This window comes from Pleurodeles waltl, chromosome 7, assembly GCF_031143425.1.
Source record: "Pleurodeles waltl isolate 20211129_DDA chromosome 7, aPleWal1.hap1.20221129, whole genome shotgun sequence".
Lineage (NCBI taxonomy): Eukaryota > Metazoa > Chordata > Amphibia > Caudata > Salamandridae > Pleurodeles > Pleurodeles waltl.
The window spans coordinates 1,278,379,727-1,278,396,141 of record NC_090446.1 but is presented as its reverse complement, the minus strand read 5'-3'; the positions used below and the strand labels follow the sequence as shown (position 1 = coordinate 1,278,396,141).

Sequence of the window (16,415 nt, the reverse complement as noted above, 5' to 3'; positions counted from 1 at the left end):
TGTTCTCTCACACAAATGGAAGCATCCATGGGGAGTTAAGAAAACTAACATGGGATGGCTGGTGCAAATTACTCTTTGGTTGAAGTCTGGTTTTCTGAACGGGACATTTGGATTTGTATATTATGAAAGGAAATTGAAGGCAGCATTGCTTGTACGAGTTTCTTTTATAGAACGTTTTTCTTCATATGTATTTAAAAACCACTATGGAAAAGCCTACTTTTTATTCCTTCGCAGATAGATACATCTGTTGAATCAGCTGCTTTAGTGGAAGACTTATCTAGTTTCTAATTAAATAACTTTTGATATATACATGATAGTATTTCTAAGACAAGTGAAGTTCAATCAATATGCCTGTTACATTAGCTCATCAGGAGCGCTGTCTTTTTCTCTAATGAATTTCTTCATTTTGTAATTTACTAGTTGGGGTGGTTGCGAGACCTCACCAAGTTATGTCACTTCTGTATCCGGTTCAGTTAGGTTACTTCAATTTAAACCTTAGCCCTCGGTAGCTTTGGCTCAGTGCAGCCAGGCTTAACTCAAAGGAAGGAGTGTAAACATTTATGTGTACCAAAACAATCAAAAGGTTGAAAACGCAACACAATAAAAATCCCACTCCCATTCATTAAAATAGTATAAATTTAAAAAATAGAAAAAATAAAAAGATCAAAACGACAAATCTGAATGGGGAATCAGATATAATTTTTTGAAGATGTCGAGCTTTTTAGTGTAAAAAAAAAAAAAAAAAAAAAAGCACAAAGTATCATTCGTCAGTATCTGGCTGTGCTAGACTGTATCAGTCACAAGTTAAGGGCGACAATGGAGCGCGGGTCAGATACACAGATCAGGTCAGACCCAGTGAAAGTTTATCTTCTGACTTAGTCTTTTTTTTTTTTTTTTTTTTTAAGAGTAATTTTATCATTTGCGAGCTGAGCTGTTGGCTTGATCCGATGAAGGGACTCAATGACAGAGAGGTGCTGCTTAGCGTTGGTCCTGGTGAAATTCTCCACACTGAGGCTTAGAAACTTTTCTGGAAGTTGAGCTCTTTCACCAGCTCAAACTAGCAAGTTGAATCCGACCGACGATGCAATGTCGGCAGTGGTCCCATGGAGCCTCCGGTTCTTTTAGGAAAAGGTTCCGAAACGTCCACTTTTGCAATGATGAGAGGGACAGAGTACACTCTAACACTGGCCAAGGTTCCAGGACCTTTTAAGCATTACTTAGTGAGTTAGGACTCGAGCTTAACAGGAGGCTAGCCAATTAGCCCTTGGAATCCTAGCTCCTATTAATCTCCCATGTGCTGCTAACTATCCAGCACTCTATAGCATGTTTTTTTTCACTACGTTCAAAAGCATACAACCGGGGAAGGTAGACTAGTAGCTTGAGATAGTTTATTCTGCTGGTGACATTTTCCCATAAGATAACTAGGCTTAAACGTATGAATGCTGCATATTCGGATGAAGAGAAGTGTAAAGGAATTTGAGGCAAATGCAGTTTCAGCATCACATAGTGACACCACCAAGAGGAGACTTATCACAACCTGCCCTAGCATGCTTCTTGCATCACCAACAAGCCAGGAAAGCAGCAACAATGGCCAAGAAGCTACATTCATTCAAATATGAAGGTCAGAACTATATCCTGCATACTTTTCATACAATACTAGCAGTGTACTCCCAGCTTAAGAAAAGGGACATAAGTTATGGCCTGCTCAAGACTACCACAATTACTGTTATGGTTAATGCCAACAACAATTGCACTGACCATGGCCACCTGAAACTAGTTGGTCCCACTGGAACTATCAGACATGGGCAATATCGGGGGTAGTAGGAGCTATATAAATACAATGACAATGTGAGCACCAAAGAGGCAGTTCTCATAGCATTGACACAAATTGTGACCGCTTCTTCAATAACCAAGTCAGCTGTTTTTATACTATGGACTGCAGACCCTTGTGGGTCCACAACACCTACCTAGGGGGTCCAAGGCTATTTAGAAAATGAATAATAGATTTGTAAAGCATAAATGCATAAAACAGCACTATGCAAAACTAAACATTAAGCACTTCCTAAATGTGAGGGGATTTAAAACTGGAGGCTTGATTTGTGGAAACAGTGAAAGTACAGCAAACAAAGCATTAGGACAAAAAAGACCAAGTGGCATGCTAGAGTCTAAATGTTTTTGAAAAGCACCAACCTTCCCATAAAAAATTCATTTTTTTTGTTAATTGTATTTTTGTGCATTGTTTTGAGGTCTAAATCGTAGAAATTGCTGAGGTAGAGGGCCCTGGTCCCATTATTGATTGAACAGAACTCCACAGAAGTCAAAAGGTTAAGAACCACTGGACCAAGCCATTTAACAATAAATGGTCCAGTGTGACCAGAACTTAACGCAACTTCCAAAGCTAGGGGAAAACCCAGATTCCCTCTAAAAGACAACGGCCAAGGCCAACTACCATCCCATTTGTTCAGGACTAGAATACTCCTTCAACCAAGTCCTTATTTAATTAAAATCCATGCTGATATACCTCTCCCAAAAACCCTCTGACATTGATAGGATGTTCTTCTTGTAGGTCACCTTCATGTTTACGCCTTAAACCATCTCTGTACGATTCTCTGTTGGGTTTCGTTTTTCTTCTCTTGCGGTTGTGTGAAACATGTCTTCTGCTTATGCTCTCTCTGTAAGGTTGTACCAGCCCAGTACCAAAAGGGCAAATCCTTCCATGTTATCATTTTACACGGTCACGGAGCAGACAGATATCACCTTTACTCCACAACAGATTCTGACTTTATTTAGGAGCCTTTGATTCACCACTGAGAGCAGGCACTGAAGCTGGAGCCCACCTGTCTAACACACCATAAACATCTCAATTTCCTCCTCCATCTACTGACACTGCCCTTGAAGCTTTCCCTCACTTTGTGACCGCCTCTTTGCAGACAGCAACAAAACAGGCAGCCTACCCCTCCCCTGTGACTTACTATCTTTGGGTTGATCATCCTGCCCTTAACTCCCTGAACCTTAATACTCCCTCATTATTAATCTGCAAATACTCTTGCATGTGCTCACTTACATATAATGAGGACATAGAGGACTCGATAATTCTATCACTATGGCATCACTAGGTGTTAATGTCTCCAACATCTAACCAAGAGGAAGAAAGTTCTTAATTACCTGGCCACCAGGTTTCACAACATTACAATCTGATAGGAGCCTCCTCTTTAGTAGATGGAACATGAAAAGCTGATATAAGACTGAGTGAGCAAAATGGTTAGCAGCAGCAGCTCTACCCCTGCTTCATGTTCAGTGATGGATGCATCATAAGATGCACTGTAAGTGTGGTGCAACCCTGCTGTTCAAAATTATGATGCCCAAGAAGATTCTTAAGACCTGGAAAGATTCGAAGGCAGATATGTTTTTACAAAAATAAATGAAGCGTGCTTTACGCAAACAATAGGCTCAACCTATGCTCCAACTTTTGCGAAGTCCAATTTTCTTTCCATGATGTCCAAGCCAATTATATGCAGAGTTTGGCAGGGCACACATCAATGGGGTGAGTGGTGAATAGAACTTCAAGTTAGTTTTTACTATGCTACCAAACATCAACGCGGTCTCTCAGTCTTCAATACAGTATGGCAGCTTTGGGGCAGGCACAGTGCAGGGTCCTTAATGAGAATCCATGAAGCAAGTACTCTTTAGGGTGGATGGGTTCAACGAGAGGGTGAGCGGAGGGATGTAATAGACTCCAAAAGCCAGCTTTGCATGCCCTGTTTACACGATCACAATTTTGCACAGGTCACTCTAGTCAAGGTGCCCCATCCACTGTGTTTTAGGGTGAGATTTCTGGCCCCATCACTTCTTGTTCAAGAAATCAGGACCCTACACTGGGAGCAGCTAGAACTGCAGCACAAGAAAATGTCACCTGCAAGTGGCATGTTGTGATGATAGGTGTGTATGTCCCAGAAGGAGAAAAGATACAATCATCTACAGTATGATTTTCATGGCAGGTGTCTGGCACAAATTCATGCTGTTATGGTCCATATATGCTGTTGGGATTATTCCATGTCTTTGTACAGTGTGGACAGATAGCTGAATAAGAATGGAGGGAGCCTGTTAGAAGGTTACTGGCCCATCATTACTTGGAGGGGTGTTGTGGACTGGAGTGTCATTCATTCTGAGGAGGCTACCAAACCGAGGACCTGGAAAGTGTCCAAACTAACACTGAGCCTTTATGTGTGTCAGGTATTTCATAAAAAGAATTGCAAGGGGCAAAAAGAAAAATGCATTCTTAATACATTTATTGTTCAAATATAAATCAGCCAACAAGTGTTTCAAATTAAAGGCAGCTATAAGCCTTTATATTGGCTGAAGCACTGACCGTAGAACAGCACTATGCTGGTTAGTGACACACTGTTATACCAGAACTGCCTTTAATTTTAAACTTGAATAAATCACCGCTATTAGAGAAATCTTCATTGAAAATATGAATTGAGGGATTTACTGGACTAATGGAACTGTGAAATAGGCCCTGATGAAGCGATCTGTATTGTGAAATAAACGTTGGCCACATTGTGATTGCACAATAAATGTATTAAGTACACATTTTTTCTTTTTGCCCCTCACATTTCTTTCTATGTATGAAATTTTGATACGGTGTTCCTGTGGCTGCTCGCAGGCACATCCGGAGGGATAGTTTGTTGCCGGTGTACGTGAATCTGTCCCAGTTACAAATGCGTGTCTCAAGTATGCAACAGTGATAGGTATCGACGTTCAAGCAGGAGTCCAGTCCAGAGGGGAGGGGGGTTGAGAGTCCAGCAAGAGAATGAATGGAAGTGTGACTACAACTAGAATTGGTGTAGGTATTTGCAGAGTGAAAATTATCTGGATCCATGTTCCCATTGATTTCCTTAGGCGTCCGTTCCATACATGTGGTAGTGGGGATAAGGATGGGATAGTGGTTAGCAACAGTAAAACACTCTTGAACTAAATGAAAGGTCAGGGCCTAATGTGACTGAAAGATGGGAAGATGACCTTATGCAATCTTCAGAGGAACTATAATGCGTGGAGACTTGAGAAGAGAGCTGGCGGAGCTGCTGATGGATGATATCATGGGTACAATCCTCCAATTACACCCCTCTGGAAAGGGCAGTCTACTAAGTTCAGAAGGCATGGTGCTGTGGGACAGGCCAATATAATAAGTGACCAGACAAACAAATCGCCAATAAGGTAAATACTGAGGGTAGGTACGGCATATGGTCAACCTCCTTTGACATGTCCTTTGCCTTAGTTATCTGCTTTAGTTATTTAAACGTTTCTGAGCCTGAAATCTTGGATACCTAAAATCCGGTGTAAGTTATGCTAATGAGGGGAAGAAGGCAAGGGTCCTTCAAGTGGACCAAAAGCCAGTTCCTTTGCCCAGAGCTAGTGTTTCAGTGTAGGAAAGTAGCCTCTTTCTAGCTTGGTTAGCCCCCACTTCTGGCATGTTTGTCAGTGTGTTGGACTGTGTTCACTGGGCTCCTGCTAACCAGGACCCTGTGATTGTGCGCTCTCCTCTAAATCTGGTTGCTAGTAACTTTTTATCCTCACAATTGGCATACTGGTGCCCATATGTAAGTCCCTAGTATATGGTACATAGCAGTTATTCTGGAATCCATGGGGAGCCCACGCAAAGGATTCTGCAAGTCTGCCATTGCAGCCTGCGTGAACCGGGTGCACGCACCCGGTTTCACTACAGATCACTGCACCAGGTCACTGTAAGTCACCCCTATGGTAGTCCCTCTCAGCCCAGTGGGCAGGGTGAAGGTACCTGTGTGTGAGGGCACCCCTGCTCTAGCAGAGGTGCCGACGAACTACAGTCCCATTTTACTGGACTTTGCGAGTGCAGGGACGCCATTTTATATGTGTACCAGACATAGGTCACTACCTATGTCCAGCTACATAATGGTAACTCCGAACCTGGGCATGTTCGGTGTCAAACATAACAGAATCATACCTAATACTATTGTAATTATTGGAGGTATGATTCCAAGCATTCTGGGGCTCCTTCGAGGACTACCAGCATTGCTACCACCAGTCTTAAATGGTTTTCCTGGGCAGCCCAGCTGCTGCCACCCCTCAGACAGGTGTCTGCCCTCCTGCTGCTTGATCTGATCAAGCCCAGGAAGGCAGAACAAAGGATTTCCTTTGGGAGAGGCGGTTTAGGTGTGACTGGCTTGGGAGGGGTAGCCTCCCCAAGCCGCTGGTTTTGCTTTGAACAGCACATTTGGTGTCCTCTGTGCATAAACCAGTCCACATCAGTTCAGGAACCCCCAGTCCCTGCTCTGGACAATGGAAAGGGGAGTGACCACCATGGATGGTGCCCAGAGCTCCTCCAGAGGGTCCATGTGTTTTGCCATCTCGATTCCAAGGTTGGCAGGGAACTCTGGGAGCCAAGCCAGGCAGGTGACGTCGGAGGCACCCTCTGATATGTAGTTAGCTGGTTAGGTGACAAATCCCCTTCTTTGAGCAATACAGGGTCTTCCTCTGGGGTGGGTCCTCAGATTCGGCTTGCAACACTCCAGCAGGACTCCTCTGCAACCTCTGCTTCTGACCTCAGGAACCGCGATTGGACCCTCCAGGAACCTACAATCTGCATATCCACGAGGAAGACTCTTCTGCAACATTGTATCCGGAACTCCTGCCAGCTTTGCAACATTTCCCCGGCTGTGCATCCTAAGAAGACTGCAACTCTTCAGCCTGCACAAGGAGACTCCTCGGGGTGACGGCATCACTCCTCTGTAACTATAGGTACCTGGCTGCATCGACGACCGGCTGCGTGGATCTCCCCTCATCCTGAGTGGCGTGGATTCTGCATCACGGGTGGTGGTCTGGAGTCTTGCTTGGTCCTCTCTAGCAGCTGTCACACTTTGGTGGTGGTAAGTCCTTTCCACTCCACGCAAGACAGTACCCCCGTGCACGGCGTCCTTTGCAGCTGCCAAGGCTTATTGCTTCACCTCCAAGGGGAACTTCAGGAGGCTTGTAGCTCCAGCCCCCAGCACTCCCTTCTGCAACTTCTGGACCTCTGCGTGGTCCTTCTGCGACGTGGTAGCAACTTCTATGGTGCTGCATGGGCTACCTCTGCCCTGTGGGACACTTGTGGGTGCTGCCTCTGCTCCTGTTGGCATTCTGCGATGCGAAGGGTCCCCTGTGACTCCCCCCTCCTGGGTAGAGTCCTCCTGCACCTTGCTGGTCCCCTGCAGCACCTCCTTTCCCCCCAACCGAGTTTGCCTTTGCCAAGGCTTGTTGGTGGAAACCCTTCACCGACACCCATCTGCAATCCAGCTTCCAGTGTGGGACACCTTTTGCACGCATCAGGAACTCTTCTCCAGCTTCTGTGCTGGAGTGCTGACCTGTCTTCTTTCTTCGACCAACTCCAAAAGGCACATCCAGTTGGGTAGTATCTCCTACTCCCCCTGGACTCCACAGACACTTCTGGATTTGGTCTCCTCTCTCTACAGGTTACCATCAGTTTTCCAAAGCTGGATCCATTCAGGAAGTTCTGGGTGTCTTCTTGTTCTTCTTTTTATCCTTTGGGGTGGTTTTGAGGAAATCCAGTAATTTACTCCTGAATTCCTGGTCGCTGGGGGGTACTGCATTACTTACCTGTGTGGTTTCTTAGTATTCCCAGCTCCCCTCTACACAACTTACATAGGTGGTGGCCTTTGTTCGCATTCAACTTTCTTAGTATATGGTTTGGGCTACCATTGGTTATTGTAATTTTTCGCTGTGTTCTAACCTTTTTATATATATATATATATATATATGGAAAATGCCACTTACCCAGTGTACATCTGTTCGTGGCATGAGACGCTGCAGATTCACATGCTGTGCATTATCCTGCCATCTAGTGTTGGGCTCGGAGTGTTACAAGTTGTTTTTCTTTGAAGAAGTCTTCGAGTCAAGAGACCGAGGGACTCCTCCCTTTCGGCTCCACTGCGCATGGGCGTCGACTCCATCTTAGATTGTTTTCCCCGCAGAGGGTGAGGTAGGAGTTGTGTATATAGTAAAAGTGCCCATGCAATGGAGTGAGTATGTATGTACATAATGTGTATAAAGAATAGTATATATTTACAAATTTACAAGTTTCATCAACTTATAATGGCTACAGGCTCCCGGGGAGGTGGGAGGGCGCATGTGAATCTGCAGCGTCTCATGCCACGAACAGATGTACACTGGGTAAGTGACATTTTCCGTTCGATGGCATGTGTAGCTGCAGATACACATGCTGTGCATAGACTAGTAAGCAGAAAAAGCGGTGGCTTATCCTGTAGGAGTTGAAGTTGTCTGAAATAATGTTGGTAATACAGCCTGTCCTACTGTGGCTTGTTGTGTTAACACATCTACACAGTAATGTTTTGTGAATGTATGAGGCGTAGACCATGTGGCTGCCTTACAGATTTCTGTCATAGGTATATTTCCTAGAAAGGCCATTGTGGCGCCTTTCTTCCTAGTGGAGTGCGCCTTTGACGTAATAGGCAGATCTCTTTTTTGCTTTAATATAGCAGGTCTGAATACATTTCACTATCCATCTGGCAATGCCTTGTTTGGATATTGGATTTCCTGCATGAGGTTTTTGGAAGGCTACAAACAATTGTTTTGTTTTGCGAAATGGTTTTGTTCTATCAATGTAATACATTAGTGCTCTTTTGATGTCTAATGTATGTAAGGCTCTTTCGGCTACTGAGTCTGGTTGTGGAAAAAAGACTGGGAGTTCCACTGTTTGGTTTAGGTGGAACGTGATATAACTTTTGGTAAGAACTTTGGATTTGTACGGAGAACCACTTTGTTTATGTATTTGTATAAAGGGTTCTTGTATAGTGAATGCTTGTATTTCGCTTACTCTAAGAGATGTGATAGCTATTAGGAAGGCTACTTTCCAGGTTAAGTATTGCATGTCACAAGAGTGCATGGGTTCAAATGGTGGACCCATGAGTCTTGTTAATACAATATTGAGGTTCCACGAGGGAACTGGTGGTGTTCTTGGGGGTATGATTCTTTTTAAACCCTCCATAAATGCTTTGATGACTGGGATTCTAAAGAGTGATGTTGAATGTGTAATCTGCAGGTAGGCAGATATTGCTGTGAGATGTATTTTGATAGAAGAAAATGCTAGTTTTGATTTTTCTAAGTGTAATAAATAGCCTACAATGTTTTTTGCAGAAGCATGTAGTGGTTGAATTTGATTATTATAGCAGTAATAAACAAATCTTTTCCATTTGTTTGTATAACAATGTCTTGTAGTAGGTTTTCTAGCTTGTTTAATGACCTCCATACATTCTTGTGTAAGGTCTAAATGTCCAAATTCGAAGACTTCAGGAGCCAGATTGCTAGATTGAGCGATGCTGGATTCGGGTGTCTGATCTGTTGTTTGTGTTGAGTTAACAGATCTGGTCTGTTTGGTAGTTTGATATGAGGTACTACCGACAGGTCCAGTAGTGTTGTATACCATGGCTGACGGGCCCAGGTTGGTGCAAATAATATTAGTTTGAGTTTGTTTTGACTCAATTTGTTTATTAGATAAGGAAGGAGTGGGAGAGGGGGAAAAGCGTAAGCAAATATCCCTGACCAACTCATCCATAACACATTGCCCTTGGACTGAGGGTGTGGATATCTGGACGCAAAGTTTTGGCATTTTGCGTTTTCTTTTGTTGCAAATAGGTCTATATGAGGTGTTCCCCAGCTTCGAAAGTAAGTTTGTAGTATCTGGGGATGAATTTCCCATTCGTGTGTTTGTTGGTGATCTCGACTGAGATTGTCGGCTAACTGGTTTTAAATCCCTGGGATGTACTGTGCTATTAGGCGAATGTGATTGTGAATCGCCCAATGCCAAATCTTTTGTGCTAAGAGACACAGTTGTGATGAGTGTGTCCCTCTCTGTTTGTTTAGGTAATACATTGTTGTCATGTCTGTTTTGACAAGAATGTGATTGTGGGCTATTAGCGGTTGAAATGCTTTCAATACTAGAAACACTGCTAACAGCTCTAAATGATTTATATGCAGTTGCCTTTGTTGAACGTCCCATTGTCCCTGTATACTTTGCTGGTTGAGGTGTGCTCCCCACCCTATCATGGAAGCATCTGTTGTGATCACGTATTGAGGCACTGGGTCTTGGAATGGCCGCCCTTGGTTTAAATTTATAGGATTCCACCATTGAAGCGAGGACTGTGTTTGGCGGTCTATCAACACTAGATCTTGAAGTTGACCCTGTGCTTGTGTCCATTGTGTTGCTAGGCATTGTTGTAAGGGAAGCATGTGTAGTCGTGCGTTTGGGACAATGGCTATGCATGAAGACATCATGCCTAGGAGTTTCATTACAAACCTCACTTGATAGTGTTGGTTTGGGTGCATGTTTAGTATTACATTTTGGAAGGCTTGTACCCTTTGTGGACTTGGAGTGGCAATCCCTTTTTGTGTGTTGATTGTTGCTTCTAAGTATTGTTGTATTTGACACGGTTGTAGATGTGATTTTTGGTAGTTTATAGAGAACCCTAGTTTGTGAAGGGTTTCTATCACGTATTGTGTGTGTAGAAGACACTGTTGCTGAGTGCTGGTTTTTATTAACCAATTGTCTAAGTAAGGGAATACGTGCATGTGCTGCCTCCTGATGTGAGCAGCTACTACTGCAAGGCATTTTGTCAATACCCTTGGGGCTGTTATGCCGAACGGTAATACTTTGAATTGGTAATGCACGCCTTGGATTACAAACCTCAAGTATTTCCTGTGGGAAGGATGTATGGGTATGTGGAAATAAGAATCTTTGAGATCTAATGTTGACATGTAGTCCTGTTTGAGCAAGGGGATTACGTCTTGAAGTGTCACCATGAGAAAGTGATCTGATTTGATGTAAAGATTTAGTGTTCTGAGGTCTAATATGGGTCTCAGTGTTTTGTCCTTTTTTAGGAATTAGGAAATACAGGGAGTAAACCCCTGTTCCTTTTTGATGGTTGGGTACTAGTTCTATTGCTTCTTTTTGTAACAATGCTTGGACTTCTAGTTGCAACAGATCTAAGTGTTGTTTGGACATGTGTGCTCTTGGAGGCACATCTGGTGACAAATGTAGGAATTCTATGTAATAGCCATGTTGGATAATGGCTAGGACCCACGCGTCTGTAGTTATGTGTTCCCAGTTGTGGTAATAATGTGTGAGTCTCCCCCCCCACTGGTGTTGTGTGGTGGGGGTTTGTGACGTTGAAGTCACTGTTTTGTTTGTGGGGTTTTTGGGCTCTGGAATTTCCCTCTTGTTTTAGGGAACTGTCCACCCCTATATTGTCCTCAAAAACCTCCTCTCCGATATTGGCCCTGTGGGTCTGACATGTGAGGTGGAAGGCTCTGTGGTTTGGGCCCGAAACTCCCTCTAAAGTGTGGCTTCCTAAAAGTGCCTCTGCTCTGTGGGGAATAAAGCGCGCCCATGGCTTTGGCCGTGTCCGTGCCTTTCTTCAGTTTTTCTATCGCTGTATCCACCTCCGGCCCAAACAATTGTTGTTCGTTGAAAGGCATATTCAGCACAGCCTGCTGGATTTCTGGCTTAAATCCGGAGGTCCGTAGCCACGCACGTCTCCGAATGGTTACCGCCGTGTTTACTGTCCTGGCCGCCGTGTCTGCTGAGTCCATAGCCGACCCTATTTGGTTGATGGAGATAGTTTGGCCCTCCTCGACAACCTGTTGGGCACGTTTCTGGAACTCCTTGGGAAGGTGTTGAATGAGATGTTGCATTTCATCCCAATGTGCCCTGTCGTCTCTTGCCAGTAGAGCTTGAGAATTGGCAATTCGCCATTGATTGGCTGCCTGTGCGGCCACCCTCTTGCCTGCTGCATCGAATTTCCGACTTTTTGTCGGGCGGTGGTGCGGCTCCAGAAGTTTGTGAGTTTGCCCTTTTCCGGGCTGCTCCTACTACCACCGAATCAGGAGTTAACTGTTGTGTGATGTTCACAGGGTCAGTAGGGGGAGGCTTATATTTCTTCTCCACCCTAGGCTTGATGGCTCTGCCATTGACTGGGTCTTGAAACACCTGTTTGGCGTGTTTTAACATGCCTGGCAGCATTGGCAAGCTTTGGTATTGGCTGTGCGTAGATGACAGGGTGTTGAACAAGAAGTCATCTTCTATGGGTTCTGCATGCAATGCTACATTATGAAATGGAGCTGCCCTGGAAACCACCTGCATGTAAGCAGTACTGTCCTCAGGTGGTGAAGGTCTTGCCTGGTAGCAATCAGGACTATTGTCAGAAACCGGTGCATCATACAAATCCCATGCATCCGGGTCATCTTGGCTCATCCCTGTGTGTGTTGGTGACTGCATCATTGCGGGTGTTGCTACCGGGGACAGATGTGGCGACTGTGTTGGCGATTGTTGTGGCGAAAACTGTGGTGGTGTTTTTTCTTTTGCCACTTTCGCCTTTGGCTGCATTTCCGCCTCTTGGAATGAGAGCTTCCGCTTAATCTTTATTGGAGGAAGAGTTCTGATTTTCCCTGTGTCTTTTTGTATATGGAGCATCCGCTGGGTATGGTCTGGCTCTCCTATGCCCAGTTCTTGTTCAAATCTGTGACCTTGCAATTGTGTGGAAAGGCCTTGTTCCTCTGTATAGGAGCTTTGTTTCGGCTTCGAAGCTGCATGTTTCGGCACCGAAATCTTTGACAGTCTTTTTTGGCTCTAAGGAAACCTTTTTGACTTTTGGGGTGCCGAACTCTGTGCCGAGTCTGGTCGGAGCCGGTATCTCAGTGCCAAGTCTGTTCGGAGCCGGCATCTCGACCGGAGTCGGATGTCTTCGGCTGCTGGGAGGCCTTTTTCGGTGCCGATGTTTGGTCACTGTGTTTTCGGGTTAAGCCATGACCTGTTGGCGGTGGCGTCCACTTGGCCTTCATTATTTGAGTGAGTTTTTGCCGGGGCGGGTTTACTCACGGTTTGCTGCGTCTTCGGCTGCTCACTCTCGGACTCGTCCGAGTCCGAATCTCGAATGGAGAATCTCCTCTTCTTCAACGTCGGTGTGCCCGGCCAGTGTCGACGCCATCTGAAGTCTTCGAGCTCTTCGATCCCGCAGTGTTTTCTTGGATCGAAATTCCCGACAGGCCTCGCAAGTATCCTCTTTGTGTTCGGGGGACAAACACAGATTACAGACCAAGTGTTGGTCTGTATAAGGATACTTTGCATGGCAGTTGGGGCAGAAGCGGAAGGGGGTCCGGTCCATGAGGTTTGAAGATGGATGCGGTCGGGCTGACCAGGCCCCGCTGAGGAGTGGAAGCCCCAAAGGGCCGCCGGAGCGCTTCTTTCTTCGGTGTTGATGTGCTAGCACTAACCCGGTATCGAGCGCAAACAATACCGTCAAATTTTCCGATGGATAACTATCTTTTCCGAACCGAAATACGGAGCGAAGAGGAACACATCCAAACCCGATCGCTGAAAGAAAACAATCTAAGATGGAGTCGACGCCCATGCGCAATGGAGCCGAAAGGGAGGAGTCTCTCGGTCTCATGGCTCGAAAAGACTTCTTCGAAGAAAAACAACTTGTAACACTCCGAGCCCAACACTAGATGGCAGGATAATGCACAGCATGTGTATCTGCAGCTACACATGCCATCAAACATATATATAGTCACTTACCCAGTGTACATCTGTTCGTGGCATGAGACGCTGCAGATTCACATGCTGTACACATCCCGCCATCTAGTGTTGGGCTCGGAGTGTTACAAGTTGTTTTTCTTCTAAGAAGTCTTTTTCGAGTCACGAGATCGAGGGACTCCTCCCCTTTCGGCTCCATTGAGCATGGGCGTCGACTCCATCTTAGATTGTTTTCCCCGCAGAGGGTGATGTAGGAGTTCTTTATATAGTAATAGTGCCCATGCAATGGAGTAAATATGTATGTACATAAAGTGTTTAAAAGTGATATATTTACAAATTTACAAATGTACAAGTCTAATTTTTTCTCAACTTAAAACGGCTACAGGCTCCCGGGGAGGTGGGAGGGCGCATGTGAATCTGCAGCGTCTCATGCCACAAACAGATGTACACTGGGTAAGTGACATTTTCCGTTCAATGGCATGTGTAGCTGCAGATACACATGCTGTGCATAGACTAGTAAGCAGTTATCTCCCCAAAAGCGGTGGTTCAGCCTGTTGAAGTTGTTTGAAAAAGTCCGTAATACTGCTTGTCCTACTGTGGCTTGCTGTGTTGTTAACACATCCACGCAGAAATGCTTGGTAAATGTATGAGGCGTAGACCATGTGGCTGCCTTACATATTTCAGTCATTGGTATGTTTCCTAGAAAGGCCATGATAGCACTTTTCTTTCTAGTTGAGTGTGCCTTTGGTGTAATAGGCAATTCTCTTTTTGCTTTTATATAACAGTTTTGAATACATTTAACTATCCATCTGGCAATGCCTTGTTTGGATATTGGATTCACTGTATGAGGTTTTTGGAATGCAACAAACAATTGTTTTGTTTTGCAAATTTGTTTCGTTCTATCTATGTAGTACATTAGTGCCCTTTTAATTTCTAATGTATGTAATGCTCTCTCAGCTACCGAATCTGGTTCCGAAAGAATACTGGGAGTTCCACTGTTTGATTTAAGTGGAACGGTGATATGACCTTAGGTAAGAATTTAGGATTTGTTTGTAGAACTACGTTATCTTTATGTATCTGAATAAAGGGTTCTTGTATAGTAAATGCTTGTATTTCACTTACTCTTCTGAGAGATGTGATAGCTATCAGAAAAGCTACTTTCCATGTTAAGTACTGTATCTCACATGAGTGCATGGGATCAAAAGGTGTACCCATAAGTCGTGTTAAGACAATGTTGAGATTCCACGAAGGAACTGGTGTTGTTCTTGGTGGGATAATTCTTTTTAGACCCTCCATAAATGCTTTTATGACTGGGACCCTGAATAATGAAGTTGAGTGCGTAATTTGCAGATAAGCTGAAATTGCAGTGAGATGTATTTTAATGGATGAAAAAGCTAACTTAGACTTTTGTAAGTGCAGTAGGTAGCTGACGATGTCTTTAGCAGATGCGTGTAATGGTTGAATTTGATTATTATGGCAGTAATAAACAAATCTTTTCCACTTATTTGCATAGCAATGTCTTGTGGTTGGTTTTCTAGCTTGTTTTATGACCTCCATACATTCCTGTGTAAGGTCTAGGTGCCCGAATTCTAAGACTTCAGGAGCCAAATTGCTAGATTCAGCGATGCTGGATTTGGGTGTCTGATCTGTTGTTTGTGTTGAGTTAACAGATCTGGTCTGTTTGGTAGCTTGATATGGGGCACTACTGAGAGGTCTAGTAATGTTGTGTACCAAGGTTGTCTTGCCCAAGTTGGTGCTATTAGTATGAGTTTGAGTTTGTTTTGACTCAATTTGTTTACTAGATATGGAAGGAGTGGGAGAGGGGGAAAAGCGTATGCAAATATCCCTGACCAACTCATACATAACGTTTTGCCCTGAGAGTGAGCCTGTGGGTACCTGGATGCGAACTTTTGGCATTTTGCATTTTCTTTTGGGGCAAATAGGTCTATTTGCGGTGTTACCCACCTTTGGAAGTAAGTTTTTAGTATTTGGGGATAAATTTCCCATTCGTGGATCTGTTGGTGATCCCGAGAGAGATTGTCTGCTAACTGGTTTTGAATTCCAGGTATGAACTGCGCTATTAGGCGAATGTGGTTGTGAATCACCCAATGCCACATTTTCTGTGCCAGGAGACACAACTGTGTCGAGTGTGTTCCTCCCCGTTTGTTCAGATAATACATCGTTGTCATGTTGTCTGTTTTGACAAGAATGTATTTGTGGGTTATTATAGGTTGAAATGCTTTCAGCGCTAGAAATACTGCTAGTAGTTCTAAGTGATTTATGTGAAACTGTCTCTGCTGAGTGTCCCATTGTCCTTGGATGCTGTGTTGGTTGAGGTGTGCTCCCCATCCTATCATGGAGGCATCCGTCGTTATTACGTATTGAGGCACTGGGTCTTGAAAAGGCCGCCCTTTGTTTAAATTTATAGTGTTCCACCATTGAAGCGAGGTGTATGTTTGGCGGTCTATCAACACTAGATCTTGAAGTTGACCCTGTGCCTGTGACCATTGTGATGCTAGGCACTGTTGTAAGGGCCGCATGTGTAATTTTGCGTTTGGGACAATGGCTATACATGAGGACATCATGCCTAGTAGTTTCATCACTAATTTTACCTGTAAATTTTAGTTTGGGTGCATGGCTTGTATTACGTTTTGAAATGCCTGTACCCTTTGTGGACTTTGAGTTGCAATCCTTTCTGTTGTGTTGATTGTTGCTCCTAAGTATTGTTGTATTTGACACGGCTGTAGGTGTGATTTGTTGTAGATGAGTGAGAAACCTAGCTTGTGAATGGTTTCTATGACATACTTAGTGTGTTGTGAACACCGTTCTTGCG

General features: G+C 44.3%; 1 protein-coding gene across 1 annotated transcript in view; it reads right to left on the bottom strand.

Annotated features, from left to right (window-relative positions):
• TRIM28 (tripartite motif containing 28) overlaps positions 1–16,415 on the bottom strand; it is a 373,881-nt gene that overhangs the window by 213,125 nt on the left and 144,341 nt on the right. The window lies entirely within an intron of this gene.